The sequence below is a fragment of the Nicotiana tabacum genome, chromosome 4 (genome assembly GCF_000715075.1).
Source record: "Nicotiana tabacum cultivar K326 chromosome 4, ASM71507v2, whole genome shotgun sequence".
In the NCBI taxonomy this organism is placed as follows: Eukaryota; Viridiplantae; Streptophyta; class Magnoliopsida; order Solanales; family Solanaceae; genus Nicotiana; species Nicotiana tabacum.
Window position 1 is genome coordinate 144,577,003 of NC_134083.1, and position 9,489 is coordinate 144,586,491.

The 9,489-nt window shown below is 38.2% G+C and overlaps 1 non-coding gene across 1 annotated transcript; it reads left to right on the forward strand.

Annotated features, from left to right (window-relative positions):
- The first annotated feature begins 6,995 nt into the window (after positions 1 to 6,995).
- Positions 6,996 to 7,102, forward strand: LOC142180477 (small nucleolar RNA R71). Its single transcript, XR_012709100.1, has one exon. It is a non-coding gene; the product is annotated as a small nucleolar RNA R71 (small nucleolar RNA).
- Positions 7,103 to 9,489: the final 2,387 nt, after the last annotated feature.

Sequence of the window (9,489 nt, forward strand, 5' to 3'; positions counted from 1 at the left end):
TGTAGAATTATGTGATTAAAAACTAAAATTAACTAAGAATCTAAAGCTAATTGACGAATGCCAATCGAAACAAAAGTAAGCAAGGAAGATATCAATGGGAGAAAATAGGGGTTGATTGGATAAGTGTACGATAAAGGTCTGGGATTTAATTCTAGTTACTTCACTCCTAATGTTCAAGTGAGTCTCTCAAATTCACTCAATTATTAGTTCAAACATTTAGTAGAAACTCCTCTCTCGCTTAAATCTCAACCTCACAGTATGAACCAATTTAAGCTCGGTGAAGATATGCACGACTTCGTAGTGGAATGGTCTTTAGGAGAACCTCTTTCGATTATCCCCCTAACTAGGTTTAATGAACAATTCAACTAGCCTCTTTCAATTACTAAGAGGAATTAATGAATTCAACCAACAAGATAATGCAAGGATATCACAAGTTATGCCTCTCTTGATTACATGAACATGTGAATATAGATGCAACTATTAAAGCATCCAAAATGATTCAATGCATAAAACCTAGAGTTATAATCCGCAAATAAATATCAATACACCAAATCCATCAAACCATAAAGGGAACTACTCCATAGATATGGAGTAATTCATCACCAAAATGTTTAAAGTAAAGAAAAACATAAAACGATCCAAACTCGTGTCTTGAGTAGGATTGAATGATGAATTCCTAGTGCTTTTGCTTATCCACTTTCTCCTTAGACTCCTTAGGTCTTAGATGTGTCAAAAGTCCCAAAAATACCGTTTTTCCATGTATTTATACCAAGTAGGATCGGGCCCAGACGAAAATACATTCTCCCGCGCGAAATAGGAAAATACTCTGTAAAATTTGCAGAGGCACGGCGCATGGGGAAACGCGACATGCGGGGCATTAGTGGGGATTTCCATAGAGTTGATTTCTAATAGATGGCCGGATTTTACACATGCGCGGTTCCCCATGCGCCGCGCTAGTGTAGTTTTCTCAGAGTTCGACTTTTTGCTTCGATTTTGACATCTAGACTTGTTCCTCGACCCCCTAACACAATCCCGGCTTAATCACTTAGGCTTTTACTGAGACTTCAAAGCTCCAAATCACTCGAATTAGCTCCATAACATTTACATATCTCGAAATTTCTTTACAAGGCATAAAATACAAAATTAGTGCAAAACACTAGCGATTAAAGCTCAAACTCAATTAAAGTGCAGTAAATTAGAGTGCAATAAGAGACTAAAACATGAGATTATAGCCTTCCATCAACACCCCACACTTAAACCATTGCTTGTCCTCGAGCAATCAAACTACACTTCATATTGACACGACCTTTTTAAACAACTCTCATAACTCATGAAACCAAGAATATTTAAAATATATTAAGCACAATAACGTAACATCATAGCCTCAAAATATGACTCAAAAGCACCACGCATTATTTATAACCCGCTCACTTACTCTAACACAGAGATCAACGACATTACCTTTCCTTCATGAATCAAGTGCCCTCACCACAATAGAGAGTCGTTCCACACACAATAGAAATTAAGAACAATTATGAACTCAAGATAGAAAAAATTCACTCACTCTCAGAAACAACATTCCTATGCCACAAACGATGAACCATAGGCTTGCTCGTAGTGTACTACTTAACTAATCGAGCACATTCAGTCAAAGATTAAGTAGGACTTTAATTGGTTGTAATGCGGGCTGCGGGATGAGTAGGATACATTTATATATAAGAGTGACTACACCTCCCTAAGCACTTTAATACATACATTTCACCTTTCAAAACCCCATACTTATGTCAAACCAAAACTCCACATTCACATCAATATACATTAATGTAAGGCCCCGTAAAATTTTGCAAGGTAATTTAAGGTTTCGTGGTGCCGAAGTAAGCTTACGTGTTTGAGGGTTGTAGAAATTCTTCAGACTCTCTGCGGTACGAACTTTTTAGGTCTAACAGTGCACTAAGGAGTTAAAGGAAATTATTGGCAGAAAAAGGCGTTTCTGCGGTCCATTATGCAACTGCAGAACCACTCTGCGGGCCACAGAATGGCCGCAGAGTGAGGCAGGACTGGGCAGGTTTGGGTGTCATTCTGCGGTCGACTGTGCGACCGAAGAACTGTTCTTCAGGTTTATTATGCGACCGCAGAACAAGTCTGTAGGCCGCATAGTGACCACAAACCCAGGCAGAGTTGCCCAGTTCCAGAGGTTCATTTTGCGGTTCATTTCACGTACCGCAGATGCATTATGCGGTCACATATGTGACCGCAGATCCTGTTCCGGATCTTCATTTTTGGTTTTTTATAACCCGACCCTACTTCGTTAAATAGGCGATATGTACCATTTTTTTTAGCAAAAACCTGATATTTTGAGGGTTAGAAAGTGCCCTAGAGTGGGAGAGAGTTCTTCAACAATTTGTTCTTCAATTCTTGCTAGAATCTTGGAAGATTAACAAGGAAAACTCATTAGGTCTTCATCCTAGAGGTAATATTCTACACCCTAACCCTTCATTTCGAAAGTTAACTAGTAATGGGTAATTAGTAAGATAATTCTTGGGTATGGGAGTTGGTTATTTTGCATGCATGTGTTATCAAGGGGTGTAGGAAGATTGTTGAGCTAAAAATTGTAAAGAAGGAGTTGTGGGATGATGGAATCCTCCATAAAAGAACCTTGAAACCTTAATGCACACATAGTATTTGATAAAATACTCAAATAAGGTAGAACCATGATCATCTTACTAATTTTGGTTCAATTTGTTACATTTCTAAAATAGATCGAAGTTGCTAAGATTTCTGAAATATTTTAGAGTTTAAGGAAGCTCAAGTAAGGTATGTTGGCTAAACTCCTCTCTTATAATTGAATCCCACGGTATGTAAGTCCCGAGTTGTTCATTATAAAAGTGACTATTCCGAATAAGCTTGTGTTGAAAGATATATGTTCAATATGTATCCCAAATGCTTTTATCATGTTATGTTATCATTTGAGAATGTGTTTAAAGTATGGGCTGTGCATTAATAATGTTGCGACTTCAAGTCAAGCTCAAACGAAGGCTATTATGCCAAATTTTGTGAAATATCTCTAAGTGCCTAAGACTCTTAATTGCTTATATGTGTACTAAAAACCTTGAATTGAATTGTTGTTGTTGTTGTTGATGACGATGATGTTTGAAAGTGAAAAGGTGAGCATGAAATACCAAATACGGCTGACGTGCCAAAAATGATTTTATAATTGTGTCCATTAGTGCCAATGAAATGAAAAGATGTGAAAGAAGTATGAAATGATATGATTGGTATAAAAAGGTTGATGCCTCGAATGAGACGGCCTAGCCGATCGGGTCGTGATCGGACGCCATGCCGCACACATGGTGCTTATTGTGCTGGAAATTATATTTGTGGTTGATGTCTCTAATGAGATGGCCTAGCCGATCAGGTCGTGATCGGACTCCGTGCTAAAAGTACAGTGGTATTGGTATTGTGAATATTGGTATCGTGAATGGTGGCATATTGGTATTAAAGATCTCCCAACTTAAGATATGGAAATTAATATGAACACTGTCTTGATCCTAATTTGAGGTCTGATGTTGTTTGTGGCTTCCACTGATATTATGATTGTTCTTCCTCGTATTATTTATTATTCTATTGAGAGCGTGTTTTGTCATTCATACTAGTACTATTCCATATGTACTAACGTCTCTTTTACCGGGGGTGCTGCATCTTCAATAGATACAAGTGGTTCCACAGCAGGAGACACTGATCAGTGATAGCGGTACACCCTCTTCCGAGCAGACTTGGTGAGCTCCACCTCATTTCGGGGTCATGTATCTTTTGTTCCTTGTGTATTGTGTTTGAGGTATAGTCGGGGCCTTGTTGCCGGCATTATCATAATACTCTCATGTATCGATTAGAGGCTCAGTAGACATAGTGTGGGTTGTATATTGGTGTTGGGGAAGTCAAACAATGTTATGTTGTGTTTGAATTACTTGTTCCATTTCAGACCATGAAAAATGTGTGTGAAATTTGAGACTTTAAAATGAAGTAACTAATGGTGATAATTTGGTATTATATACATAATCTCTTTAAGGTCTAATCAACGAAAATATGTATTCTCTTTATTCATAAGTGAGTTTGGGTAGAAAGTATCTAACAGGCTTCGCACTCCCCGAGTTCGGGGCGTGACAATTAATTCCCTACTTCTTTAAGCACAATTACATCAAGTTACCACTTATCAAAGAATCATTGCACAACAATACACCAATTTTTTCTTTCTTTTTCAATTCAAGTGGCTCTTACTTTTTCTAAAATAGTGCACCTTTCTCCTTATTTCATTAGTTCCACTCAAAAGCCAAACCAACAACCGCACACTTAAACTTTTACAAAGTTCATAATCAATTCAAGTGCTTACTATAGGTAAATGGTTCAAATAGATGGTCAATTCAAACAAATGGGTAAGACTTGTAATGTGGTTCCTAAGAAACACGATTACAGACTCAAAGGGGTTAACTACGATACATAAAAATTAGGTGGGTAAAAGCTTATAACTGGCTCAGCAAAGAAATGCCTAAATCACTTCCAAGACTGAATAAAACTATTATTTCGCTTTGCAAACACACGGGGCAAGTTCTAGACATCAAATGCAATGCACAGAATAACACAAAACCTCACACACACATGGCACATAACTCATTCAGGATCGAACTATCAAGACACTCTAGTCAACGCAGTTAAGCAAAGTTAAGATCATACACTTTAAGGCACCTATACAAGAGTCAAAAATCAAGCCTAAGCGTCACAACTAAAGAACTCAATATTCTCAAGGCATAATAAATTTAAGAGATATTTCTTTCAATTCAAATCATAGCACAAGGTTTCCTACTATTCTACAAAATAAAAACTAACTACACCCGGTTCAAACAAAACCGTTGAAAAAGAACCGCGGCACAAAGAAAAACTAAGGGGAAATTATTACACTACCTAACAAAATAAAATCTTTTTGTCTTTTTCTTTCGACTTTAATCACTCAGGAAACCCGTCGAATGATATCCATCGTCGGAAAAAGTCAAAATTTTTAAATTTTTATGGTTTTTCTTATTTTTCTATCTCTAACTACCAAAACAACAAAACTAAATTACTAATACAGATATATACAACATACAATTTTCCCCACCCCACACTTTAAGTTGTGGCATATCCCCATGACACACAATTAAAAAGCATAAGGTAAAAGAAACTTCCCTGAATTTTCAGTCGGGGTCTGAGTCGAAGTCGGGCTCCATTCCATGCGCTTGAACCAATGCACATATCCATGCAGACAACTTCTTCTCAGCCTTCTTGGGGTATACCCCACACTTATCTTTTCCACTCATTGCAACCTTTTCTTTCGAGCTCTTCAGTTTCCACTCAACACTTGCAACTGGCTTCTCCTTCTTCACCCCTATTTCTACATTCATCTCAAATGTCACAATCTCCTCACCCACGCTAAGCATGAGTCTTCTCTCGTGCATGTCTAAGGTTGCTCTACTAGTTACTAAGAATGGTCTTCCTAAGATGAGAGGGACCTCATTATTCTCCTCCATATTCACTACTATAAAGTCTACAGTAAATACAAACTTATCTACCTGCATTAAAACATCTTCCACTATCCCCTCGGGTATCAGAGTTGTTTGGTCAACCAACTGCAAAGATATTGGTACCGACCTTATCTCTCCAATCTCACTCTCCAGCTTCCTGTAAATAGACAAAGGCATTAGATTAATTGAGGCACCAGAATCACATAAAGACTTATCAAATTTAATAGAGCCTAAAGATCAAGGTATAGTAAAACTCCCCGGATCTCCACACTTTTGTGGGATTTGTTTTTTGCAAGATTGCACTGCAATGCTCTGTGAGCTTGACTACTGATGTTTCTTCTATCTTTCTCTTCTTTGTTAGGATTTCCTTCAAGAATTTTGCATAAGATGGCATTTGGGAGAGCACCTCTGTGAATGGTAAATTTACATTAACTTGTTTCATCATATCCAGAAATCTCACAAATTGCTTGTCCAGCTTCTCTCTATAAAGCTTTTGGGGAAAAGGTAGAGCAGGCATGTGCTTGCTCTCTTCGGATTCATCCCTTCTTGAATTCTCTTCCTTCTTCTTTTTCTCAATTCCCTTTTTGCCTTTCTTCTTCTTATCAACTTCATCTTCAAGCTGCTCCCCACTTTCCTTTTTAGGTAACACCTCTTTTGGACTGGAGTGGGCTCTTTGACTACTTGTCCACTTCTCAGAGTTACAACATTTACCGTCTCCTTGGGGTTTCTTTCAGTATCAGCTGGCAGAATACCTGGGATTCTCTAAAATAATATGGTTGCAATTTGTCCCACTCGCTTCTCCAAGTTTCTCAAACTAGTTCCAGGTTCTTTCATAGCTGAACCATGAGCATCTAATCTCTCATATGTCTTGACAATGAAAGACTTCATTAGATCTTCTAACCCAGATTGAGTGGATTATTGAGGTTGAAACTGCAGCCTCTGCTGATTTTGGAAGCCTAGGGCTCTTTGTCACTGGAATCTGGAGTTGTTTTGTTGCCATGCATTTGTAGTACCCCCAGGTGAACTCCACAAAACATCGAGGTGCTTTTGACCCATGCATTGAAGTTATAATTTCCCATACCATTTACTTTCTTAGTTGAGGCCTGACACTCATGAGTAGGGTGTCCTCTTCCACATATATCACAAGCTGCGTGATTCTCACTTTGTATTGAAGCTAAGGTCAGCTTCCTTATCTCTTTCGCCATGACATCAAGTTGTACCTGCACAGATGTGTTAGCATAAACCTGGTGAACACCATTTGCCCTTCTTCTTTCAACAATTTCAGAGGGCCACTGATTTGCATCTTCGGACAATTCATCAAGAATAGTGACTATCTCCTCTAGTGTCTTTTTCATCAAAGGGTCTCCAGCTGCATTACTCGATGTTTTACGTGAGGCCAGTGTCAAAGCATCCCAAAAATCCCGGAGTTGCATCCAGAGTACAATTCCGCTATGTTGACACTTTCGAACTATTTCCTTAAACCTCTCCCAGGCTTCAAACATAGTTTCAGTATCTTTCTAGAAAAAGTTATGGATCTCTCTTCTAAACTTGCCCGTCTTAGCTGAGGAGAAATGTTTATCAAGAAATTTCCTGGTCATCTCCTCCCATGTTCTAATTGATCCCTGAGGCAAGCTTCGAAGCCACTGCTTCGCATCATCTTTGAGTGTGAAGGAGAATGCCCTTAAGTAAACTGCATCTTCTGAAACACCATTATATTGAAAGGTGTTCATAATCTCCTTGAATTCCATCAGATGTGCGTTTGGATCTTCGTTCATCTTCCCTCTGAAGACACAACAATTTTGAAGAGTTTGGAGCAACCCTTGCTTCAATTCAAAATTGTTCGTTGCCACTGGAGGTGGTCTAATGCTTTATAATCCTTGGTTGTAGACCGGTCTAGCATAATCACCAAGTGATCTCCCATCCCCGGGAGGTATAATTCTGAACTGGTCTGCACCCACGGGTTGATTCTGAGCAATTCTCCGAGCCCTTTCCTCTTCATAAACAAGTTGTGCATTTCGAAGAATTGTTTTCTCGGCATCCTTTGTAGCTTTTTCTTTTTGCTGGGCTGCCTCTCTTGTAGCCAAATCAACAATATCATCATCTCCTGCCATAATCTCTTTGGTTGAGGATTGCCCAACCTTCTCAGTATTCTCGGGGAGATTTCTTTCCTTGCTCAATTTTCGCAGTTGTTTCTCTATTTCTGGTTCATATTGTAGTAGTTCCTTCCCAGAGGATCGAGTCATGCACCAATCTAACCTGTAGTCTGCGCACAGTCAAAGAACACCAAGGGTAAAAATGAAAAAAAAAATAGAATAAAACAAAAAACGAATCCTGAATTAGCACTACAAACTATTTCAAACACTATTGATAGCCAATCCCCGGCAACAACGCCAAAATTTGACGAGCGCAAAACACACACTTAAATATGCTCGCTTGTCAAATATAGTAAAGTATAATATCGTATCCACAAGGATTGGAGTTAAACAACATTATCGTAGTTTGTAGCTAGATTCATATCCAAGATGATCAGTAGTTTAGAATTATGTGATTAAAAACTAAAATTAACTAAGAATATAAAGCTAATTGATGAACGACAATCAAAACAAAAGTAAGCAACGAAGATATCAATGGGAGAAAATAGAGGTTGATTGAATAGGTATACGATAAAGGTCTGGGATTTAACTCTAGTTAATTCACTCCTAATGTTCAAGTGAGTCTCTCGAATTTACTCAATTATTAGTTCAAACATTTAGTAGAAACTCCTCTCTCGCTTAAGTCCCAACCTCATAATATGAACCAATTTAAGCTCGGTGAATATATGCACGACTTCGTAGTGGATTGGTCTTTACGAGAACCTCTTTCAATTATCCCCCTAACTAGGTTTAATCAACAATTCAACTAGCCTCTTTCTATTACTAAGAGGAATTAATGAATTCAACCAACAAGATAATGCAAGGATATCACAAGTTATGCCTCTCTCGATTACATGAACATGTGAATATAGATGCAACTATTAAAACATCCAAAATGATTCAATGCATAAAAACTAGAGTTATAATCCGCAAACAATATTAAAACAGCAAATCCATCAAGCCCTAAAGGGAACTACTTCATAAATATGGAGTAATTCATCACAAATATGTTTAAAGTAAAGAAAAAGATAAAACGATCCAAACTCATATCTTGAGTGAGGATTGAATGATGAATTCCTTGTGCTTTTGCTTCTCCACTTTCTCCTTAGCCTCCTTAGGTCTTAGATGTGTCAAAAGTCCCAAAAATATTATTTTTCCATGTATTTAAACAAAGTAGGATCGGGCCCAAACGAAAATACCTTATCCCTCGCGCAATTGGAAAATACTCTGTAAAAATTGCACAGGTGCGCCACATGGGGCGACTCGCCATACGGGCAGTAGTTTTCTCAGAGTCTGACTTTTTGCTTCGATTTTGACATCCAGACTTGGTCCTCGACCCCCAAACGTGATCCCGGCTTAATCCCTTAGGATTTTACCCAGACTTCAACTCTCCAAATCACTTGAATTAGCTCCATAACATTTACATAGCTTGGAATTCTCCTACAAGGCATAAAATATACAATTATGCAAAATATTAGCGATTAAAGCTCAAACTCAATTAAAGTGCAGTAAATTGGAGTGTAATAAGTGACTAAAATACCAGATTATAGCCTACCATCATTCACCAACCCAGCCACACCCAGAGTTGAGGATGATGAGATTCAGTTGGATGAGACTGAGGGCGGTGACATTGCTAGGGATGTAGAGATGTCCAAGGATCCATAGAGAGTTTTCTTCACTCTTTCGCCTCTTTTAATCTTGTTTTGTTAAGCATTAGGTACAATGCTTATCTTTATTCGAGGGGGTGGAGTTTATTGCTCATATTTGATTCATTCTGAGACACTTGGCCTGTAATAACTTGAAAT